This window comes from Protopterus annectens, chromosome 2.part0 (genome assembly GCF_019279795.1).
Source record: "Protopterus annectens isolate FY-2018-M chromosome 2.part0, PAN1.0, whole genome shotgun sequence".
In the NCBI taxonomy this organism is placed as follows: Eukaryota; Metazoa; Chordata; order Ceratodontiformes; family Protopteridae; genus Protopterus; species Protopterus annectens.
Genome location: NC_056728.1, coordinates 1,938,858,147 through 1,938,877,881, shown reverse-complemented (window position 1 = coordinate 1,938,877,881; position 19,735 = coordinate 1,938,858,147). Strand labels below are relative to the sequence as shown.

General features: G+C 39.2%; 1 protein-coding gene across 1 annotated transcript in view; it reads right to left on the bottom strand.

Annotated features, from left to right (window-relative positions):
* The window catches only part of LOC122792903 (CUB and sushi domain-containing protein 1-like), a 4,548,980-nt gene that overhangs the window by 2,740,664 nt on the left and 1,788,581 nt on the right, over positions 1-19,735 (bottom strand). The window lies entirely within an intron of this gene.

Sequence of the window (19,735 nt, the reverse complement as noted above, 5' to 3'; positions counted from 1 at the left end):
ACCTTTCTTTCTACACTTCACTCTGTACTGATGTCAACAACAGTGTTCAGGAGAGTGAAAAACATGTGAGATGTATTCCTAACCATACATGACATATATGGACACAGTGTATCAGAATAAAGCTCCCCTGCACGAAGGAAGTTGCGCGGCAAAAACACGTAATTCAAAAACAAAAAAGCCAGCAACAGGTGAACTGTGAGAAATATTAAATTTTAATAATAAGAGTTCATTAAACAGACTGGTTTCGGCCTGGAATTAGCCTGGCCTTCTTCAGTGTTATAAAAAACTGAAATGAATACAAGAAGTCTTAAATAATGAAAGCAGATAAACAAACATGATTGGCTGACAAAAAGCATCACTAATGTTCATCATAGATATTCATTAAGCCCTGGGTTAAAAAGAGCACCCAATTTTGTGATCCATTTCTTTTCCTTTATATTGAGTTTATTATGCCAACCAGATTTGTGAGTGCGATCCCCAATAAGCTTATCAATGATAATAAAGTGAAATTTAGCTGACTGATGTTTAAGTGTATGTTTGTGTAAAGCATTAGTTATTCTTTTACATTTGATGTCACTCAAATGCTCTGACATACGTAGCTTGAATGGTCGGGAAGTCAGGCCAATATAAAATGACTGACAGCTGCAACTTGCCATGTAAATAACCCAATCTGTGTTGCAATTAGCAAAGAATTTTATGTCAAAGACCATACTACTATTTCTACTGGTAAATTCTTTAGATTTCAAAATATATTTACAATTATTACAATGGCCGCAAGGAAAGCAGCCAGTAAGTTTATCACCCAATATAGTAGTTTGAAATAGCTGTGGTAACATAGAATCAGAATGATGTTTATAGTCATTGAGGTGAGCCCCTAGTTTTTTTCCCTTTCTAAAGGAAAACGAGCAATCATTTGGAATCAAGGTGTTTATTGCAGCATCCGCCTTCAATATGTTCCAATTGTCCCTGACAATATCTATAAACCTATTGGTATTCCTGCCAAATATTGTAGTAAAACGTAATGTATTTGAGGACAATGGTTTGCCTTTATATGTCAATAGATCCTGTCTGGTAAGACCCAATGCATGATTCTGTGCCATGGTGACATAACCCGAACTATAGCCCCTATTAATAAACCTGTCATATAAGTCCTGGCAATGATGTTTAAAACTGTCATCATCCGAACAGTTATGTCTAATTCTAATAAATTGTGATTTAGGAATGTTTCTTGCAATGTGTTTTGGATGATAGCTGGAGGTGTGGAGTAGGGTGTTATATTGTGGGAACTTCCTATACACTTCAGTATTCAAGGTATGATCATCTTTTCTGGATACCAAAACATCCAGAAAAGTAATACAATCCCGATCATAGGTAATTGTGAAGTGGATTCCCCATTTGTTGTCATTCAGATATTCCATGAACTCATTGAGATATTCAATATCAGATCTCCACACCATCCAGAAATCATCCAAATACCTCCGCCAGATATCAATTTCTGGCAAAAACAGATTATGGCTGTCATCATAAATCAAGATTTCTTCAATGTATGCCATGAATAGATCAGCATAAATGGGGACAAAAGATGCCCCCATAGCAGTGCCTTTAGTCTGTAGATAACATTCCGTATCATAGAAAATCACATTTTTTGTAAGCACATGCTCGGTAAGATTAATCAAAAAGGTGTTAAAGCCAGGTTGATAAATATTTGATTTATACAACCAATATTCGATTGCATCCAAACCTGCCCAATGAGGAATATTAGTGTATAGAGAACTGACATCTAATGTACATAGCCACCAATTTTCCTCAATTTGCATGTCATTGATAATACTTAAAAATTGGGTGGTGTCTTGCATTCTAGATCTGACCCAAGAGAGCAAAGGTTTGAGATGTCTTGTCAAATATTGAGATAAGGGCTCAGTTAGTGATCCAATACCAGACACAATGGGTCTACCCGGTGGATGTAAAAGATCTTTGTGTATCTTAGGTAAAAATATATATATACTGTCTAACAGGATCAGCAATAGTAAGATGTTTGAAAATTTTAGATGTAATAATACCATTGTCAAGTGCAGAATGTAAGAAACTATCAATTTGTTGTTTAAACATAAAGGTGGGGTCAAGTGGCATTTTTGTGTAATACCTGGCATCACCCAATTGTTTGTGTGCCTCAATATCATAATCAATCCAATTCATCACAACCACTGCCCCACTGTTGTCAGCATTAACAATCACCAGTTCCTTATTCTGCACAAGTTCATTCAAACAAGATATGTCAGACTCAGACATGTTCTTTGGCATAGGTGGACCTGCACTGGACACAAAATGTAAATCCCTGAGTACACTCCGTAAGAACAAATTTACAGAAGGATGCATAGGGGGTGTAAATGAGGAGGTATGATATTTGAATTCATTCAAAGTCTGCTGTTCCGCCCCCTTATCCTGAAAAAATAATTTGAGGTTAATCAATCTGCAAAATGTAAATAAGTCTTGGGCAAAAGTATCTTCGGGTACAAAAAAAACAGGTATAAAAGATAGACCTTTATTGAGCAGAGATATTTACAGTATTAGAAATGTTACAAACATTATTAACAACAACAGAATTTACTTGTTCGTTAATACTTCCATGAGATTCTGAAGACTTGAAACTCTTTTTGTGTTTTCTACCCCCTCCTCCTCCCTCGGTGTGGTCTAAAGGGGATGTATAATTTTTACGTTTAGGAGTTGGAGACCCCATGGTGTGCTATGTTTCAATGTCTGTGCCGGATGATGTATCATAATCAGTAGTGTCAGTTTGATTATCACATCCTTTAAGGATAGAACGTGGACGTTTTTGTTTAGAAACTGGAATGTTCCTACTATGCATATCTTGAAACCTTACATGTCTAGTATACTTAAAGGGTTGTCCCCTCTCATAATCAGTTTGGTAACGAGAGAACTTTTTAAGTTTTCTTTCTTTGAGTTGAGCATCAAAATTCAGCAAATCTGAGCTAAGTTTAGACAATAGTGCAGGAAAAAATACATCATCCTGATATTGATTACAACCTTCAATAAGTTGTAACACCTTAGTGGTTTCTTTATCAATAACCCTAGTATAGAACTTAGATAAAGATTCAGCAAATTTCATTGAACATTCTTGTTGAATAGATAACCATTCCGTTGTTAATATATCATCAGGTTCTGCTACTAGGGGTTGAATTTTTACTCTGAGACCCCTTGGACTCATGCCTTTAAGCAAATAAGCTTTAAATAATTTGAAGTGCCAAACAAAAGACCTAAGTGCTTTCAAATTTTTGTTTAGATCACAAAATAATTTCTCACAGCACTGTTCAGGCTTCATGGAAATAGTATTTCCTGTAGAATTGGGAACCTCACCAATTCCAAAAACTGCAAGATCATCCTTGTCAGAAGATAGATTCAAAAGTATTCTATTTAAATCCATTATTAATAAAAAATTAGTCAAGCACAATTTTGAAAGTAACCACTTCCTGTATAACAGATTAATAAATCAGCAATTGGACAATAATGGCAACAATCCAATATTCAGGAAGAATTAGCCATGTCCAATACAGGACAATAATGGTATAACAAACCAGTCAAATATAGGTCTAGTGTGAGGCACTCCAGGAATATATATCTCTATTTGAACCAACAACAACCTGTGTACAAACACAAGAATACAACAATTATATGATGTCGAAGGAGTCAAAGGGAAAAAAAACATATACAGAAATATATATGTATAGATATGTATAACTAGCCTGAACTAGATGATCAACCCAAGAATGGTGAATGAATTATACTGGTTAAGCTATCCAAAAAAATATATATTTTTAGACAAAATATATATAATAGCACATGTAACAACCACTAGATAATCTAAGTCCAAAATGTAGTTATAGGTTTCAAGATAAAGTGGAACCAAACCAATTATTAGTACTTAACAAATATATTAGTCCAGCATCAATACTAATTGAACATGTATGCAATATGTGCACAATTGTTAAAACACATTACCTATAAAATGAACGAACTGGCATGAATTGTACAAAAAACAGAAAACTAAAATGTCTATCATCAAATGAAAATTCCAATTGTTCCAAAGAGTAGAAAACACTAACATTAATACAAAGGGCTAATGTAAACACCCAAATATTATTATTAATACAAACACAGTACCATATTAGAGATGTCCAGAGTTTCCATTTATGCACAAAGACATGGAAACAAAATATATAAATGGTGTTAGTTAATGTCCAAAGAAATTTTCATAGATAACGCCCACAGTCAGAAACCAAGGCCTTGATTGTCCCGAGAAACTTTTAGCAATATTGCAGAATTGAACGCCAAAACATTCATCAATAACAGTCCAGGCACCCTTGTCTAATTCTTAGTCCAAAGTTTGATGTTTTGTGATAATATAAAACAAACTGCCCACTTGTATAGAATATGACACTTTCCAATATTAAATAAATAATAATACACTAACCACCAAAAACATACATAGCATAGTGAAAAAAGATTCAAAAAATTTTTGTTACGATAAAGTACCACAGTCGTCGATGGAAATCCAGTCAAAATAAGCCAGTAAGCAACTCAATATTAAGAGAAGTAACCCTCGAGCTGTAGATGTCATCAGGCGCCCAATGCAATGAGCCATGCAGCTAAAAATAATTCCACAAAAGTGTAAATGTGATATGTCACTCACAAAAAGTAACCAGAAGCCCAGTATTCCATTAGTTCACTCAAAGATTACTTAGGATTTAAGGATTGACGAAAATAATGAAAAGAAATGTTCCAAATTGAAAAATGATGCAAGCCAACCAAAAACGAACACGTCCTCACAGCACACCATAGGTCCCCAGCAGGAAATAGGACGTAGTGTATCAGAATAAAGCTGCCCTGCACGAAGGAAGTTGCGCGGCAAAAACACGTAATTCAAAAACAAAAAAGCCAGCAACAGGTGAACTGTGAGAAATATTAAATTTTAATAATAAGACTTCATTAAACAGACCGGTTACGGCCTGGAATTAGCCTGGCCTTCTTCAGTGTTATAAAAAACTGAAATGAATACAAGAAGTCTTAAATAATGAAAGACAGATAAACAAATAAACATGATTGGCTGACAAAAAGCATCACTAATGTTCATCATAAATATTCATTAAGCCCTGGATTAAAAAGAGCACCCAATTTTGTGATCCATTTCTTTTCCTTTATATTGAGTTTATTATGCCAACCAGATTTCTGAGTGCGATCCCCAATAAGCTTATCAATGATAATAAAGATAAGATACTTTTGCCCAAGACTTATTTACATTTTGCAGATTGATTAACCTCAAATTATTTTTTCAGGATAAGGGGGCGGAACAACAGACTTTGAATTAATTCAAATATCATGCCTCCTCATTTACACCCCCTATGCATCCTTCTGTAAATTTGTCCTTATGGAGTGCACTCAGGGATTTACATTTTGTGTCCAGTACAGGTCCACTTATGCCGAATAATATGTCTGAGTCTGACATATCTTGTTTGAATGAACTTGTGCAGAATAAGGAACTGGTGATTGTTAATGCTGACAAAGGTGGGGCAGTGGTTTTGATGAATTGGATTGATTATGATATTGAGGCACACAAACAATTGGGTGATGCCAGGTATTACACAAAAATGCCACTTGACCCCACCTTTATGTTTAAACAACAAATTGATAGTTTCTTATATTCTGCACTTGACAATGGTATTATTACATCTAAAATTTTCGAACATCTTACTATTGCTGATCCTTCCCGACCATTCAAGCTACGTATGTCAGAGCATTTGAGTGACATCAAATGTAAAAGAATAACTAATGCTTTATACAAACATACACTTAAACATCAGTCAGCTAAATTTCACTTTATTATCATTGATAAGCTTATTGGGGATCGCACTCACAAATCTGGTTGGCATAATAAACTCAATATAAAGGAAAAGAAATGGATCACTAAACTTGGTGCTCTTTTTAATCCAGGGCTTAATGAATATTTATGATGAACATCAGTGATGCTTTTTGTCCGCCAATCATGTTTATTTGTTTATCTGTCTTTCATTATTTAAGACTTCTTGTATTCATTTCAGTTTTTTATAACACTGAAGAAGGCCAGGCTAATTCCAGGCCGAAACCGGTCTGTTTAATGAAGTCTTATTATTAAAATTTAATACTTCTTACAGTTCACCTGTTGCTGGCTTTTTTGTTTTTGATATATGGACACACCCACACGTGCCAGTACTGTGAATCAAACACCTGCCTATCGCATGATAGGTATTACAGAGGTGCAGCACTATCGCATTTGCTACAAAGTGTACTGACTCTTTCCTTTGCCAACTGTGCTGATATATGCACAATATATGCACAGGGGAGGTATTACTGTTACAGGTGTCAAGAGGTTTGCCTTCAGTGTCACCCTTACTGCATTCTACATTGTCTGTCTTCCACTTCAATTAACAAACCGAGACCTTAGCAGTTACACAGGTTATTGTAGGAATGGTTGTTACACACCTGTGAGCTGTCCTCAGTAATCATTCATCTGCAAAGTAGCTCCATCACTTAGTAGTCATGTCCAAACATCTGTCCATACCTCATGTACAGCTTACTGTACTTTGAGCATATCACCATATACAGCTGGCAATGTTGAGGCTGCATTGCAAAAGCATGATGTAGTAAGACAACAGTCATCTTCAAACATCAGACACTGCACATGCATGGAATCTAAACACACATCAATACATGTACACATATGCAGTCTACATCAGTAAGTGGACTAGCAGGTCAAGAGGATACATTCCACACCTTCCCCATGCCATGTGTGAAACATAGCCGAGCATTACACCATAATGGATGTTGTATTCATGTACTGTAGGACACAACCACCTTTACTGAGTAGCCAAGTGTATATATATGACAACAGCACATATCAGCAAGACACACAGAGCATTATTCCATGTCATGCTCCTACAAACTGTTACTTGACAGTTCCATGGTGAAGCAAGGGCACTGTAATGGACAACAGTGAGCACATCATATTTGCCACATACACCTGATGTTTACTGGAAGAGTGCCAGCAATGTGCTCTGTTAGAGCTAGGCAGTACACACATTCAAGCATGTGCGAGGTCTGTGGTTTGTAAACATCTCACCCCAGCATGTACTGGCTATTGTGGTACTAAGGCTAATGTCCAGACAGCACATAGCATGCATGGCTTGCAATTGTTGACATGGGGTATATGTAGGAGCTGTGGTCACACATGGCTGTACATGTCATGGACATATCACCTGTGACTACTCAGGAACATGCAGAACAGAGCTGGATTTCCCTGAGTCTGTTAATACAGGCCTTGTGTAGGTCCTATGATCATGGTATTTGGGTATGTTTTTAGGTATTGCATTAGGTGGACATGTCTAATGACATACATGCCACATGGGTTGTTGTATGATATGATAGGTGTCATGGGTAACCAGTAGAGAGGGAATATTACCTCTGTTAAAATAGATATCAAACCTTATGTACTGTTAGCATGCTGTCTGCCATGTGCGTGTGTAATGACTGTAGCCACCTGTATGTAGAAAGGATAACGAAAGCTATGGTAATGTCATTTATGTTATATGAGTGTGGGATGTACATATACAGGGCAGGTACATTTAGGTCATATCCAACCATAAGGGTGTTGTTTACTGGTGTACAGCAACAGTCGACTGTGTTAATGCTGACAACATCCGAGGGACCCTGGTATATGTATAACTGACCTGCTTACAAACAGTGGTATTATTGCATTGCATAACACATTATGCAGCTGTGTCTATACATGGGTACTTTGCACAACTGATGTAGGCCTAGATACAGTCCACCAATTGAAGGTTATCAGATGGTCTACCATACTATGTCATACCACATATGGATGTGTGTTGGTAGTCTGAGGACAAGGTGGTGGATGTATATGAGGATATACCTAGAATTCAGCATTTGCCACTGTCACCTGTACCTGACTCATCTGTGATGAGTTATGTTGGAGTAGTGGTCTTTACATGCGAGTAGCCTTTATGAATATGTGGACACCACCACCTGGAATAGTCTGTACCAATGTTATGGCCCACATGTCTAGATCTGAGTTATATGGTGGTAGTGCAATTGTGCACTACAGAGCCTTCAGCCAGGTGTTCCTCACTGCACAGGTGTCAGTATTCCCCATTGTAGGTTCTACATTGAGCAAATGGATTACGAAAGCCACACATCTAGCACTGGTTATCATAAGCATCCAATGCAATTGTCTTGTAAGTGTCTGGGTGTTACTTCTGTGTGTAGGACTTTTGCCTTGGAATGCGACTATATGGGTAAATGTGACCTAGGTATTATCCACACTTACTTGAAACATGGATGCATGTGCTCTGTGTCGAAGGCTTGTCATTCAGTCATGACAGTGCGGAATGACAGACACTGGACAACCTCATAATAACAGCAGGACATTGGCTCATTGTTTTGGTCTAGCAGTTGCCACTCAAACCATGACATCACTGTGAGTGGCAGTAATGTGCTTGGTAGCAAATGCCACATCTAAGGTGACAGACAGCAGCAGATATTGTGTATATGACCAATGTGAGATATACTTAGTGTAGCAGTCCTGCTAATAATGACAACTACTAACACAGCCGGGAAAGGACATCTTGACACCTGCACCTCAGTACCATTACACAATGGGGCTCACACATTATACTTGCACATGCCACTGTTCCAGTTTAATGCCACTGTCCACAACCTGCTATCAATGTATGCCTTTCAGGGCAGCAAGGTGTGTGACACATGCTGTAGGTAGCATCCGCCTGTGTGTCCCAGTTAACCTATTGCCTGTCACATCCACACATGCATGATTAGTACTTCATGTAAATATATACATGTGTATCACACAGCACAGAGACAGATATATCATTTACGGGCCATGTACAGGTATCTGGTAGTAAACAAGTATGATGTGCTTATAAACTGACAGGTAAGATGTACATAGCTGTAAATCTGTGTGTTTACAACAGAAGTCTATTACAATGTGTTCTGTACATGTAAGTGTATGAGCATGCACACTGTGGCCTTCTGTGGCTAGAATCAGAGTGCATCACAAACAGCTCTGTGCTACTAAGTGTATGAGCGTACCCACTGCCACCTTGTGTAATTTGAGTCAGTGCATCCAAACAAGCCCTGTGCTACTAAGTGTTTGAGCATGCCCACTGTCACCTTGTGTAATTGGAGTCAATGTGTCCAAACAAGTTCTGTGATTCTATGTGTATGAGCATGACCACTGTAACCCTGTATAGTGATAGCAGTTGTCTATTCCACAGCTGGGCATACTCCATTTCAGGGCTTGTTGTGCTACAACTATACCTCTCAGGCCTACCTATATCTTACCTGCAGATGATGTGTCTTGTTTGTACATACAGGTTGTAATGGACTCCTACTTTAAACACACATGTTTACAGCTCTGTACATCTTGACCGTCAGTATCCGTGTTGTTGTCCTCAATATTAGAAGGGCATTCTGACTGCTTTGGAATGTGTAATCTCTGTGGCGTGTCTTGTAACTGTGTAGTACTGTAATAGTGATCTGTAGATAGGCAGGAGTTCTGATTCCACCACTGGCAACTGTGTGTGTGTCAACAAATGCCTGAGTGTCTGTGTCAGCAAATGGTTGTGTGTATTTGTGTCTGCATCCTGTCATGACAGTGGGTTTTGCTGCATTCCAAAGAGATACCACCTTTTGCACTGGCCTTTATCCTTGTCAGCTGCTAAAACTCTCTTTCCCCCTTCCCCCTCCCCACTGCAAGAAATCAGTCTTGTGATGTCATCCAGCTCAGAAGTGGAATCAGAGTAAGTGTAATTGTATGTGTTCTGTGGCACATACCCCAACTGCATACCACTGTACTAGTTACCTTTACATAGGCAAGACGTGTATGCACAATACTGGCAAGTGTGTGTGTGTGGGTTTGTGTGTGTGACTACCCTGTAGCCAGGCATACACATGTGTAATGTCTTTTAACATGCTGCACACCATGGTAGCCATCTGTAGTGACTGGAGTCTACAAAGTATTACATAGTTAGGAATGGTAAAGAATAAACAGTCAAGAAAAACTACAGCTGGGTATGTTATTTTCCTATGCCACTGTCAAGCAGTGACACAGAAGTGGTCACTGGGATGTAAGTCCATACCCATCATTCCCCCACCCAAACACTACAATCCCTAGGGTAGATTACATTAGCCATCATTCCCCACCCCAAACTCCACATACACAACAACCATCCCTTCTCTGGTGAACTGATTAAGATTTAAATGTTATAAAACAAGAGATGCCTCTGTTTTGTGTACACGTCAATTCCTTTGGAACCCTTCTGTGTCACAAAGGATGTTCAGACATGTGTATATATATATATATATATATATATATATATATATATATATATATATATATATATGTATGGCTATAGCTGTGGCTGTGTATATGCATATATATATATATATATATATATATATATATATATATATATATATATATAGGTGTGTGTGTGTACACATCCCGTAGGTGCATATATATATATATATATATATTTTTTTTTTTTTTAGTTATGACAGTTGTACAGATGTAGACTTGTCTATGTTGTTTCACAGAGTACAGTACATTCAAGGGTACTATGCATATTTACACAACGTGACTGTCCTATTTGTTTTCAGTACTGTGGAATACCTGTAGTAAGATGTGCATTATAAAATCCATGAAACATGTATACAACCCAGATGGCTTAGTGATAAGTCCAGTGACTTCAGTGTGCATGGTCCAGGGTTCAAGACCTGCAAGGCTTGTTGATACTGTCAATTAGGACTGAATAAGACACTTTTAAGCAGTTGTAAGTGGATGTTAATGTGTTTTCGTGACAGTAAGCAATGGGTACACACAGATAACAGACATACACAACTCGCAATACACTTGAAATGCCCTTCTTTGGCAATCCCGCTGATATCACCCACCTACGAATACACCTCTGGGACGACTGTAACCCAGTAATCACCGCAGCGCAAGCTGTAACGACATAATGCTGTAGTGTGATAAATTAGTTTGACAGGTGTTCTAATCACAGACAGGGCAACTGTGTGTGTCTGTCTGCTTGAGAAAAAAACAATGCTTTTTAGAGTATGCACACTCTTTACAATTCACATACTCACCTTTGGCAATCCTGCTGATGTCACCCACCTAGAAATACACCTCTGGGACTGCTGTAACCCTGTAATCTCTGTAGCGCGTGCTATAACTGCGTAATGCTGTAGTGTGATAAATGAGTTAGGTAGGAGTTCTATTCCAAGACATAGCAGGTGTGTGTGTGTTTGTCAGTCAGAGCCTGTGTGAAGGTGGCTACGTGTGTCTAACCACTAGACATGTTGGGGAGTGTTTTTTGTAGTTTTCCTATACAGTGTCCATATTATATGTCACAATGTCCACCTCACAAAGAGTACAGATGTAAATCAGCCAAGGGACTGGGATGGCAAGCCATACCCCTACATCTGGCAGAAGGCCTGGTGAACAAAGTATGCAACCCTACTATTACCCAGAATACTTTCTGAACCCATGTGTCATAAACAAACACACTTGCCTAGAATATCCCGCTAAGTTGCTAGTACCCTGCACATTGATGACAGATAGTAGGCATGGTGTGATTGCAGTGGGCTGCAGAGGGCATGACACCCTGTCCAACAGTACAATAGGCACATAATTGCGGACAATGTGCCTTCACTATGTTCCCCACTGGATGCCTGCAAAATATGTGGTGCCATCAAATGTGATCCACAAAGGACATACAATGCCTTACACACATGCCTTGCATGGACAGATGCCACTGACACCAGGGAATACCTGTATCATGCTATCAATGCAGGTGCATGGTCAACCTGCTATCTATTAGCAGGTCCAGCCAGACCAGGCCAGTACTGGCATATCTGATGATAACAGTCTGTGTACACGTGCCAGCCAAACCAGGTACACTTGTACGTGTCACTGTACATTATTGTGGGATGTGCACATCACAGGCAATGTCCATGTCAAGGACTATCAAACACAGACATGGCATGCATTGCAAAGCAATGGCCATACACAATGGTAACTAGGATGACAGGACAGTTTAATCAATACCCATCTGTGTGGGACATTGCAGACACTACACCCCTGAACCACACTGCACACCATTATCAGGTGGTGTGATGCCAAGGATTACCCCTCACCCAGTCTTGTACAGCCATCTTGCACAGCCACCCACTACACACCCATGAAGCAATGCACACATGCATGTCAGTACTGGCACCTTGTGTGTGCATGTGGGGTATGATGCTCCCAACCACAGTCACACCCAGTATAACTCCCATTGGCATATTGACTGATGTCAGACATGTTCACATGCCCTAGCCCATAGAACCTCAGGATATCCCCTGTGGTGCATGTAGTACCTGTGCATTACTGCAGTGTGGCAAACTAAGTAGTTTGGAAGTGTATTTGTGAACCTGGCAAAGTGTGGTAATGTGTCTGAGTCCCTTAGAGAGTGTGGTTGTGTTGACAATGACATTTGTTCATGTGGACAGCCATGTGTGCTACACCTAATGTATGTCTACTATATCTCTGTTGCAGATGCCGCTCACCAGCACACATATATGTTCTTACAGCACACCAGCATGTCAGCTATGTGGCACATGGAATAACTGCATGCACTTGTAATAGTAATGGTTAGTCAGTCAGGGGGTTGAACCCCTGTACTGGTAGTTGTGTGGCAGACTATACTTAGGTTTTAGTCTCCAAGCCCTTCTCTGATGTACTTTGCCTCTGTCTGTCCCTCCCACACACTCTCTGGTGGATGCGGAGTTGTACACCTGCTCAGCAACAGCTTGTGTTTTGTAAGTGATGGTCATGATCAGGTGATGGCCTCTGCACCTATTGCAGTCCTCCTTTAGCTGATTGCATGTGGAACAGCTGTGGTGATGTTCCCATAGCCAATCGCATGGAAACACAGTACAATATCTAGGAACATCATGTTGGTATTTGCCCATGACAGTCGCTGTGAATGGAACCTGGATCTGGTGTTTGGTAAACAGCATCACAGATGATATATGAATATTCCTCAAACAACATACACAGTGGAAAATAGCCTAAAGACAGGAGGGTGATGTGCCAGACAAGACTACATTATGTAAGTGTAGCTATGATTCATTGAGACTACTGCTAGTTTAATGGCTAGTCTGCATGTTTTAGAACTGACAAGACAGTGCTCTGTTTGTGAGGGAACCCCCCATCTGTAGGGCCATCTGTGGACTGGTCAGTGTGTGGAACCATGTGTTTCTTGTGTTACTCACTGAACACACATCTGTGAACTGCAGAAGCATAGTGTGAGAATTGCAGTCAGTACATGGTGATGGTGATGAGAGTTACTGCCATCGCATCCCTGATTGGACATATGTCACATGAAACAGTGGTATGACAGTCATTGTCTGAGGTTCTCACAGTGACATGCCAATAACGGGCCACTGTTCATAGCTGCAGTCACAAGTCTTCTACGCTTTGTACATATGTCATGCAGTATATATGCATGTGTTGTGCTCCCTCTGCAAATGTATGCCATCTGTTGTGTTGGGTTGATGGTCATATCTATGGCATGCTGTTATAAGCAATCCTAAATGTTGTTGACTATTACTAAGCCATATCTGTGTTAAAACTGCAACGCCATAGGCTGTATGGAATTGGAGGTCCCGGTGGAACCTCCTGTCCCACTTCAGCTGGCCATGTCACCGGGCACTAGCATGTCTGGGGCCAAGCTTTGGACCTCCATCTCTGTTGGCTCTTCACCACCTTCTGGTGGAACCGCCACTGAGGATAGAGCTTATCCTCCCTGGGAGCAGGTCCAGACAGGAACTTGTCAGCTGTTGTACAGTCCCGGACGTGGTGCATAGGGGTCTCAATAAGGGGTTTTGAGGCCAGATATGCCAGATCGAGGGCAGAGTGTCACATTTAGAGGGTGAGCCTGCCCCTCCTAGACAGCCCCAAGGACAGCCACCTTCCTGGCTGTTTTGGTGCAATGATGGCTGCCCATGGCTGGGGACCTCCGTCCCACTGTTTCCATCTGGGAGCTCATGGGCTTGTGACTGCCGAACACCCCTCCCCATCCAAGGTGTATCCCCCCCCACATGTGTCATATAGCGACCCTATATGCTGCCTTGTCTGTCATCCTACCCAACCTATCCTCCACGAGCATACCTACTCTCCTTCCCCAACATCCCACTCTCACCTTATGGAAACAAAAGGCCAATCTGTTCCTAGAACAACATTCGCCCCATACATAGCTGTCCATTTAACACACTTGTCCACTGGACACATGCAACATTTTTAATTTGCATCACAACATACTACTCAAGTTCTCCAGCACAGGCTGGATCAAAGAGTTATTTCACATGTTAATTATGTGCCTACCCTTATTGTCATGATATGCAGCATCGTTTCTTTGATAAATGTAGCACTATACCAATTACTTTATAGGAACCATTTCACTTAAATCTGGCACAGCAATGAGGGACTTTGATACCTATGCTGATAACAGATTTTCTTCTAATAATCATGCCTTTGTCATGGTTATGAAATGTTTCTACCTTACACACCTTTCCTTCATGGTATCTCCTCAAGATCCAAAAAAATTACAGCCCAACTTTATTCCATATACTATACCATGCACTTCGATAAACAACAAAATCAACTCAAGAGACATCGATGGTTCCTCACAAAAAAGAAATATGCTTCAGTACCCTCAGAAAATCTGGTAGACTAAAAGCCCCATACATATAACATATAAATATATATATATATATATATATATATATATATATATATATATATATATATAGGTTTACTATTATAGAACATCGGAACATGGTTTACCTGTTCAATGTTCAGAATAGAAAGTAGTGTGAAAGATCAGACACCAATGCATGCAAAGTCAGATTCGACTCCTGCACTCTGGTGTCTCCTTTGCAGCAGTGCGTATGGACCAGATACATACTACAGTGTGTTGACAGTCATGTTCTGCACCCCCCACACCCCCTGCCACTTATATATTCCAACTCCGAGATCTCACTATACAGTGCAGAAAAGGGTAAACCTCCCGATCCGCACTGTCCCAGTCTTTGGTCTTCCTAGAGTTGACATTGCAACCATCTCCCAAACAATTTTCTGCATTCTGACTACCGCACAGGTAAGTTGCACATAAGGCAAGTTCAACATATTGATAGTCAATCTATATATATATATATATATATATATATATATATACACATATATATATATATATAGACACACACACACACACACACACACACACACATATGTATATATAGTTACACAAAGATGCATGTATGTGTGTGTGTGTGTGTGTGTGCGTGTGTGTGTGTGTGTGTGTGTGTGTGTGTGTGTGTGTGTGTGTGTGTATAATTCCCTGATTTGAAATGGGATTTTTTTTTTTTTTTTTAAAGTACAATAAATCATTACCCCTTATTTTCTTGAGAGGTACATTCCCATAACCCAAGTTACTAATGCTTCAGCATAACGAGTACTTTACACATTACTCTAACAACAGTGCTCAGTTGCATGAATATGAGCTTCTGTCACTGCTTTGATGTAAAAGAATGAATCAGACCAAAACTATATATATTTTAACTGTTTTTGTTTGTTTTAAAACACCTTTGTTAAATTATCACTTCAGACATAGGTGCACATACACTACCAGAAATGAAAACAAATCATATTAACTTTTATTATAGTAAAAGTATGTATTTCATAATCATGGGCAGCAGGCTAGACACCATAGTACTTTACCTAATACTTCAGTAAATATCACTTACAAATCATGGGCATAATTCTCAGATTCATCCAACTACTTCCCAGAATGCAAGCTCAAAATGGTCCCATATATTTCAGACAACTGCTGCCAACTTAAGACAGCTACCACAATGGCTTTAACATTCTCAGTATTCTGATGAGAAAGTATGAACCAGCCTAAAAATAATTTTATTAATATGAGAAAAGTATGCATTACATAATCTTGAGCAACTGCCCAGAGTTACCTTGTCACACAGAATATTTCACAGAGATCTATTACTTACTTAGATGGATTTTAAAGAACACCTGCTTAATAATGTAGAATTATTGAAAGGAAACAACAAATTGGTTAAGGGAAGGGCAACCACTAAATAGAGAATGCACAGATTTGTGAATTGAGTACTTCTGATATGAAATAATCTTCCAAATGAAATCAAGAGCTCCAGCACAACTAATTCTTTTAAAGTGGGTGAGGACAGTTTTTATGCAAACAAGAAACAAATAATATAATTGTTCATTCTTCAGACAAGTGTATGTATTTATGCATGCATGTGTATATGAATGAAATCTATCTACTATGCTATTTTGTGGTAAATTTTCACCAAGAGTAAACAATATTAGTTCATAATCCTGTTTTCAGTTCTTCACTTCAGATACGATACTTTGCTACAGGCACTCACTGTAACACAACATGTCTGGGCGACTTATGCTTCACATAGCTGTTAGAAATTTGGCATCTTTGTTAGTTACAGAACATATTATCTAGTTGCAGCTTAGCAGGCTGCATAACCAGTTACTAGACCTGCATGATGCTACATTTTAACTGCATGGGTTTTTTTTTTTTTTGCAATTTCATCCTTACCTAATACAAGGTTGTACAATATGTCTGTGCTTTCAGGTTTCAAAACAAAGTGCAGGTGAAGCCCTCCATCAACCCCACCAGTGTCAGAACTCTAAGTTACTGACAACCCCAACAATCTCAGAACTCCAAGTTACTGACAACCTCAACAATCTTAGAGCTCCAGTCTACTAACTAACTTTCAGGGTCTTGTAAGGTTCTTATAAACTGGCTCATAAATAATCTGGTTGCTGCAACAGTTTTGTTCTTTGTTAATTAATTCATATAATCCATAAATCAAAAACTGAATCTAAAAGTACTTCCAACATAGCTAATCAAAACCAAGAAAATCTAAAGGTATTACTGCTCAGTGCTAGGAGTCTAAACAAAAAAACTCCACTTCCTAGAAGCTCTCTTTATCCTAGAGAATGTTGATATCTGTGTGGTCACTGAGATATGGTTTAAAGCCATGGAGAGCACACTAACAGTGCAAAGTTATAATGCCTTCCAAACATTTAGGCCATCTACTTCACAGGCAGGGACTAAAGGTGGAGGTGTCTCTGTTTACAACAAAAACAAATATATTTCAAGGCTGGTTAAACAGGACAATAAACTTGAGCTTCTCAATGTTCAAATCACCATAGGCAAACTCCAATACCACTTTGCTGCACGCTATAGGTCCCCCTCTATGACCCAGGAAACCTACACCATATATTAAAACTTATTAGAAACACTAACCATCCAGCTCAATAGCATAGTCATGAATGACTTTAATACTTCTAACTGGAAATCATGTACGACACTAAAAGTACATGCACAGAGATTCCTGAAGAGAAGGGATGGTTGTTGTGTATGTGGAGTTTGGGGTGGGGAATGATGGCTAATGTAATTTTGTAAACACAAACTGGACCAGATAGACAATTCACAACCAGGGGAGCAATCATACTAGAGCTGATCCTCACTAATATTGGAGAGTGTTGCACACCCCCTACTGTAATGTCTTCCCTGGTAAGGTCAGACCACAAAATGGTCTCCTTTGAAGTAAAAATAAAACCTGGAATATTCAGGAACTATTCTAAGGCTAAACTCTTGCTATTAAGTGAGACTCTGGCAAAATTTTAATCCCCCATAAACCCTGAGATCACTCCTGCCTATGCATAACTGTTCACAGAAAGTTAACAGTTCCCATACAAGCATGTCAATACCTGCATAGAGGCAGCTGTACCCACCACAAAGAAGTAAAGAACTAACTCAAAAAAGAAGCCACCCTGGTGGAATCACAAAATCAATACGCTGAATAATAGGAGGAAGAAAATCATGGCAAAAATTAGGAGGTGCAGCACCCAGCAGGATAAAAGCATTCTCATCAAACTAAACAAACAACTCAGAGGACTTATAAAGTCTACCAAAACCAGATTTTGAGATATGTTTGGCCTCCCAGGCCAAGGACAACTTCAAACCATTCTTTAGCTATATCTGCAACCTCAAATGCAATACACAATTGTGTGCAGAGCTCATTGTAAATGGAGCCACCTATACTGAGCCAGAAGATATAGCAAACCTCCTGGCTGAAAAATTCAGGTCTAACTTTACCCTCTCTCCCCCTCAATCTTCCCTCATGAAATATCATTAAATATAACTCCCCCTACTATCACTAGGGAACAGATCCTTAATGTTCTGTCTAAGAACAAGAGCACTGCATCAATGAGCCCAGAAAAAATCCCTGTATGCCTTCTAAATTGCATGAAACATGTCCTATCAGGGCCTCTGGAATTATTATCTAACTGCAGCCTCCAAACAGGCTTTGTGCCTCATGAATGGTGAAAGGCAATGCATCCCTCTGCACAAAGTTAGACCATCTACAGACACTGGAAACTACAGACCCATAAGTCTCACTAGTCTTATATGTAAAGCTATGGAAAGAATTATCATTGATATGATCAGTAGAGATATAGTAAATCTCAAGACACTGGACCCAACCCAGTTTGGTTTTTCCAAGGGCAGATCATGCGTACTCAACCTGGTAGACTTGTGTGAGAAGGTTACCAAACCAAAGGATGAGGGCAAAATCATTCACACTGCCTACCTTGACCTACCCTAGGCATTTGATACAATATCCCACTCGGGCATTAATGACAAACTCAAGAGGTTAGGTACAAACCCATATATCACCCGGTGGATAGTCAACTGGCTCACAGACAGGACCCAGTTAGTTAGAATTGGGGAGTCCACCTCTACAAAGAGCGAACCAGCACAAGGGGAAAAGTGCTAAAACATATTTTATTCGTGGCAAAGTTTATTCCATATAATCCTTGTGTTGCAAACCGGCTTCGGCTATCTTTTAGCCTTCTTCAGTGCAAAAAGAGAAAACAGTGATTTACCAGCACATCCTGGTCAATGCTTATATACCAAATAATTTAAAGGTGTGTATATACACCAAAAACTTATCACATTTGTTAGGAATAAGTCATAGAACTCTGAGCTTGTCTTGGTCTTCAAAAATGATACCATCAAACTTAACTTAATTATAATTATAATACTACTATATTAATATTATTATATTATAATGTAAGCATGTATTACAAAAAAATCTTTTTGGTTTGAACTGTGCACTCAGTCCTTCGTGTGTGGAACTTGGTTTGGTCCGGATTCCTTCTCTCACATGCTGGGGATGCCTGGATGGAATGGCAGTCGATTCTGTGGCTTGATGCATATCCTGGACTAATCGCTTGCCTGTATCTTAAGTTGTGGAACTTTTTTTCGATATTTTGCTGTTTGGGATTAATATCAGGAACCTTCCTGGTCAACATTGGATATTCACTTTTTGGAAATTTACTGGCGCTTACTTTTAGGTTTACCTCAACAGGCCTATTTTCGAGAAAGCCATTTTCAATTCGTGGGGTTGGATGTAACATCTCTTTTTGATGCAGTTTACGGGAAACAATATAACTGTAATCGATGATTGAATACAAGCAGTTTAACAGGTA